Below are 6135 nucleotides of genomic sequence, written 5' to 3'. Positions count from 1 at the left end.
TATACACCCTCTCATAGTTGTTATTATCCCATGGTTGCCTTTCCCAGTATGTGTACATACACAAGCAAACATTTCTCTGCTAACTGTTTATGTTTGAGTCCCACACAGCCAATGAAGACCTGCCTGACAGCAATTCCCTGGACACCCGGGAAAGAAAGTGGGCCATACCTCCTCGACTGCACTGGATCCATCTTGCTCCATTTCAACTGACATTCTGGTCAGAGGTTTGGGTACTAACTTCAATCAAGTTGAGGATTTCAAGCGAGATCTTCAATCAAGCGAATCCCATTTAACATGGACTGGATACAATCCATTCAAGATTTTCACTATACTAACATTTTCTTCCTACAGGACCCCACAAGGATGTCGTCATCCCATTTCAGCAGGAAGTAACTTGGAGAATGCTATGTCCCCTTTCCCCCATTGTTGTCACTTGGGATAGTGTATATACCTAGTTAGGGATAGCTTCCTATTGTTTATGGTTGAGATTGGACACCTCTTTCAGATGACTTTAGGGTTTAGTTAAACTAGATAGTTAGGGTGTGACATAAGCAGATTGTTGTATCTTCTTATATTTCACCTTTATGATTGTTAATTTTGGATACTTTACACTGTTAAGTTTTAATCCTCTTTTAGACTAAAAGGGGAATTGTAGGGGAAGCTGTAGCCATGCCTGCTAGGGCGTGGTCAGGGCGATGTAGAGTGAGAGTTGGTCAGGTGGCTGGTTTCTGGTTTCAGTTTCAATTTTGGCTTGCTGTACAGACTGCTGCCATGCCAGCTGGCTAGGTCACTCTGTAAGTAAGGCTTTTTCCCTATTAAAATCCCTTGTATTTCTACCTGGCTCTGTATTGTTAATTTCCCAACATATCACCACATACTTGCCTGGTGTCCATGGACATCACCAGAAGACTCTGGATCCTCTGGAACTAGAATTAGGAATGGTTGTGAGCCACTGTATGGTTTTTAAGGAACCAAACCCAGATCCTCTGAAAGAACAGCAAGAGCTCTTAACTGATGAGCTGTCACTTCTGCCCCAGGCTAGGTTTTTTAAGCAACAAATGTTTATTTTCTCCACAGGTCTAAAGTCTGGGTAGTTCAAAGGAAGTGTACTGGCAGATATGATGTCTAGTGAAGACCTACTTTCAGGGTCGTGAATGGTAATCTTTCTGTGTCCTCTTATAGTGGAAGGAACAAGATAAATCTCAGGCCTTTTCTATAAGGGCACTGATTCCACTCATGACGGCCCCACCTTCACAGCCTAATCCTTTCCCTCACACAAAGTCCCTACCTAACACCACCTCATTGGTTAATTCTTTGGGGGTTAGTGTTTCAATGCCTCTAAGAGAACATAGACTTCAGTGGGCACCTGTCTTTCACATTTATCTTTCTCTGCCAGCTTCCCCAGCTCTGTGCCAGATAATGGAATGCAAGGTGTGATTCAGCATGCAAATCTCTTTGTCCGAAATCCCAAAGGAATATTACTTGTGTGTTCAATTGTGAGAACTTCAGAGACTCCAATTTTAAGAAAGGGTCCCCATCTTAGAACAACTAGTGATCAGGACTGAACCCAGCCCCAGGAATGTTCTGTGACAGCAGAAATTTGAGCTAGCACCCTAAATGCAGCCAGTCACACAGCAGGGCAATTTCTCCTACCTCCCCCCAACCATGCTCCAATTTGCTTAGGAGATCTTTTCTCTTTACCCTTCTTTGGGTGGGGTCCATGTAAGTCTCTCTTAGGGTCCTCCTTTTCCTAGTTTCTCTGGATCTGTGAATTGTAGGCTGGTTATCCTTTGCTCTATAACGAATACCCACTTATGATTGAGCACATACCATGTTTTTCTTTCTGTGTCTGGGTTACCTCAGACAGGATGGTTTCTTCTAGTTCCATCCATTTGCCTAAGAATTTCAAGATGTCATTGTTTTTGCAGATGAGTGTAAATCTACCACATTTTCTTTACCCATTCTTTGAGAAAGAGGAGAGGAGAAAGGGAGTGGGGAGGAAAACACAAGGAATTAGGAAGCTTGAGTTGGGGGAATAACATAGGAGAGCAAGGAAAGAGATACCTTAATAAAGGGAGCCATTATGGGTTTAACAAGAAACCTGGCACTAGGGAAATCTCCAGGAATCTGCAAGGATGACCCCAACTAAGAATCTAAGCAAAAGTGGAGAGGCTATTTTAAATGCCCTTCTCCAATAACGAGATTGATGACTACCTAAAATGCCATCGTAGAGCCTTCATCCATTAGCTGATGGAAGCAGAAGCAGAGATCCACAGCTAAGCACTGAGCCAAACTCCTGGAATCCAGTTATAGAGAGGGAAGAGTGATAAGCAAAGGGGTGAAGACTATGCTGGGGAAACCCACAGAAACACCTGACCTGAGCAAGTGGGAGCTCATGGACCACAGACTGACAGCTAGGAAACCAGGTCCCCTGAACGGGTTGTCAGTTAGGGGGCTTGGGCAGTCTATTGGTCTGCTGGCAGTAGAACCAGTATTTATCCCTAGTGTAGGAATGGCTTTTGGGAGCCCATTCCCTATGGAGGGATACTATTTCAGCCTAGATACACAGGGGAGGGCCTAGGTCCTGCCCCAAATGTGACAGACTTTGATTATTCCCCTATGAGAAGCCTCACCCTCCCTGAGGAGCAGATGGGAGGAGTGGGAGGGGGAGAGGATGGGAGAATGGGAGGATGGGAGGAAGAGGGACCTGGGATTGGTATGTAAAATAAAATTGCTTAATTTAAATAAAAATTAATAATAAAAAAGGACAGGGCGCTAAGTCCCAGATGTACTAGAGGCATCCTGTCTGCAGTTAATGGTTTCCAGAAGTATGTACAGCACCTAGTTAGCCATTTATGGGTTAGCACCAATGGCCCGACCAATAATTTTAAAAAATCTCCTTGCTCCATACCCACTGGCCCAATCCCGAAATGCCAAGGCATTTCACCCCACTCCTAATAGTCTCCTGCCCTTTAAAAACTCACACTCCTTTGTGTTCAGGGCCGTGCCCCCTGCCTCCGCTGCATCAGAGTGTGGGGTTTTGTGTTGGAAGTTAACTTCAAATTCATAAAAAAGACCCTTGAGTGATTGTGTCGGAGTCCGACTCCTTGTGGTCCTGTGTGGATTCTGCGACACGGGCATATCACAACATGCACATATCTAGGCCACGTCTATAAAGTCAAGTTTTAGAAAAGAGCTGTGGAATAGATGTATTAAAATGCAAGGAAAAATGTTCTAAAGACCAGATCACTGAAAGGAACAGATCTAATTCCCTTCTGAGGAGTTAAATTCGTTACGAAATGGTAAGTAACAGCCAGTACTGACAGACAGAGAAATAGATATGAGAATGGGCCTGGGAATCCCCCACCCAACCTGGTCAGTGCAGGGCAATGGTGACTGTGTACTGCCCAGGGTCACAGGATGACCTGGAAGGAAGCAGAGAAGATGAGTTGTTCTCTGGCTTTCACTTTGCTTGAAAAAAACTCTGGATGTCTGGGAGGTCTCAAAATCTTTTGTGAAAAGAAGGAAAGTAACAAAATACACCTTGATAAAGGGATTCAAGGAAATCTTGAGACAGTGAAACAATGCTCCAAAGTGGAAGGACTTAAAATCCAGAAGCCTCTCCCTGTAAGTGGACAAGAGATGTGACTGAATTTTCAAATGTTCACATGAGGAAAGAAATACTGAAACCATAAAGGAAATCACACTTTCTGGTCTACTACCCCTGAGTAGAACAAACAAGCAGAATTGTGGTAGGGTTCAAGCAGAACCAAGGCCTTACTACTTCTGAGTCTCAGAGCCTCAAGTTCGCTGTCTCCAAAATTCAGAGAAATCCATATGGCAGTTTCTCAGTAAAATGGGAATCAGTCTACCTCAAGATCCAGCAATACCACTCTTGAGCATATACCCAAAGAATGCCCATTCATACAACAAGGACATATGTTCCAGTACATTCATAGCAGCATTGTTTGTAATAGCCAGAATCTGGAAGCAACCTAGATGCCCCTAAACCGAATAATGAATGGAGAAAATGTGGTCCATTTACACAATGGAGTATTACTCGGTGGGGAAAAAAAATGAAATCTTGAAATTTGCAGGCAAATGAATGGAACTGGAAGAAAACATCCTGATTGAGATAACCCAATCACAGAAAGACAACCAGGGTATGTACTCACTCATATATGGATATTAGACATAGAGCAAAAGACTACAAGCCTACAATCCACACCACCAGAGAAACTAGGAAACAAGGAGGGCCCCAAGAGAAGAACACATGGTCTCCCAAAGAAGGGGAGGGACAAGAACCCCTGAGCAAATTGGGAACACAGGGGGGTGGGGAGAGGAGATGGTAGGGAGGTGGGAAGGAGAGAGGGGGATAAGGGGAGGGGGGAAGAGAACAGGAGAGATCAGGAGGACTGAGACAGGGGCAATAGAGGAGGGCAAGAAAGAGATGCCTTAGTAGAGGGAGCCAGTATAGTTTTGGAAAGGGGTCTGGCACTGGGGAAATGTTTGGGGATGACCCCAACTAAGAATCTAGGCAGTGGCGGAGAGGCTACCTTTGATTCCTTTCCCCTATAATGAGATTGATTGCCATTCCTAGAGCCTTCATCCAGTAGCTGATGGAAGCAGAAACAGGCACCCACAGCTGAACACTGAGCCATACTCCTGGAATCCAGTTGTGGAGAGGGAGGAAGGATGAGCAAAGGAGCCAAGACCATGATAGAGAAACCAGCAGAAACAGTTGACCTGACCTCATGAGAGCATGGAGACCCTAGTCATAAAGCTGGGGAACCAGCATTGGACCAAACCAAACCCTCTGAATGTGAGTACCAGTTAGGAGGCCTGGGCAGTCTATGGGGTCTCTAACAGTGGAGCCAGTGTTTATTCCTAGTTCACAAATGGACTTTGGGAGCCCATTCCCTATGGTGAGATACTATTGCAACCCAGATACATGAAAGAGGTCCTAGACCCTCCCCAAAATGATGAGACAGACTTTAATGATCCCCAGTGGAGGGCCTAACTATCCTTGGAGAGTGGGTGGGTGGGCTGGGGGATCGGTTGCGGGCATGGGAGGATGGGTGGGTGAGGGAATGGGGAATTAATATGTAAAATAAAATTGTTTCTAAAATAAAAAAATAATAAGCAACAAAAGAAAAACCCAAGATGATACTTTGTAATAATCAGAATGGCCCAAATTAGAAAGGTTGTGAAATGGAGTGGCCAGGGTGGAAATGGGGATAGATGTAACCTTTTTACTCCAGGCCACAGACTGGAGCCAGGGCAGTGGCAGCCTGCTGGATCTAGGCATCTACTGCCAGTTCCTCTCCCTGGTCTTTGGTGTGCTGAAGCTGGAGAAGATTTCAGCCATGGAAAACATTCATGAAACAGGTATGGACAGCACTGTCAGTGTGCTTCTTCAGTATCCAGGAGAGCTCCACGGCAGCTTCACCTGTAGCATCACTTTCAAACTCCCCAACACAGCATATGTGACTGGCACCAAGGGCATGGCCCAGATTCACAAAACATAGAGTCCAATAGAGCTGGTGGTGAATGACGAGTACAAAGAGTTCCCTCTGCCTATCTGTGAACCTATGAACACCTATGAACACCTGATTTTTGACAAAGAAGCTAGGGTACAATTTTATGAATGGATCATGCATGAGTTATGAAGTCAACCATGTCTGCGAGTGCCTTTGTAAAGGTCTTAAGGAAAGCCTTGCAGTTCCTCAGGCAGAGCTCTTGGCTGAAATCCTTGAGGAGGAGAAGAAGGCTATTGGAGTCACCTTCCCCCAGGATAAATGTTGATGCTGCTCCTGGGTTGAACGTGGCAAGCAATATTTTTTCCTACATGGGACACCCTAGTTTGACCCTCATTGCTATGGAGTTATTTTTGCAAAACAGCCAACAGAGTTCTCACGTTGGAGACCACTCCCTTGTTTTTGTTCTTTCTGTAAACTCTGTCATCACTTGTCCTCCAGTTCACCAAGGTGCTTCTTTGCGAAGTATGAGTGAAAGGGTTTCTGGTCCAAGGGTATTTTGGTGATCTGGAGTTAAAGAATATTACAGTCACACCATTCGTTCAGGAGATTTATTGGGGAGAAACCCAGAATGGCATAACAGAGCAGCAGGCTGGGC

General features: G+C 45.0%; 1 pseudogene; it reads left to right on the top strand.

Annotated features, from left to right (window-relative positions):
• Window positions 1-2869: 2869 nt before the first annotated feature.
• Window positions 2870-5805, top strand: LOC100756563 (annotated as a pseudogene).
• Window positions 5806-6135: the final 330 nt, after the last annotated feature.

This window comes from Cricetulus griseus, chromosome 2 (assembly GCF_003668045.3).
Source record: "Cricetulus griseus strain 17A/GY chromosome 2, alternate assembly CriGri-PICRH-1.0, whole genome shotgun sequence".
Taxonomy (NCBI): domain Eukaryota; kingdom Metazoa; phylum Chordata; class Mammalia; order Rodentia; family Cricetidae; genus Cricetulus; species Cricetulus griseus.
Note: the sequence above shows the minus strand (reverse complement) of the source record. Positions and strands in the feature narration are given on the sequence as shown.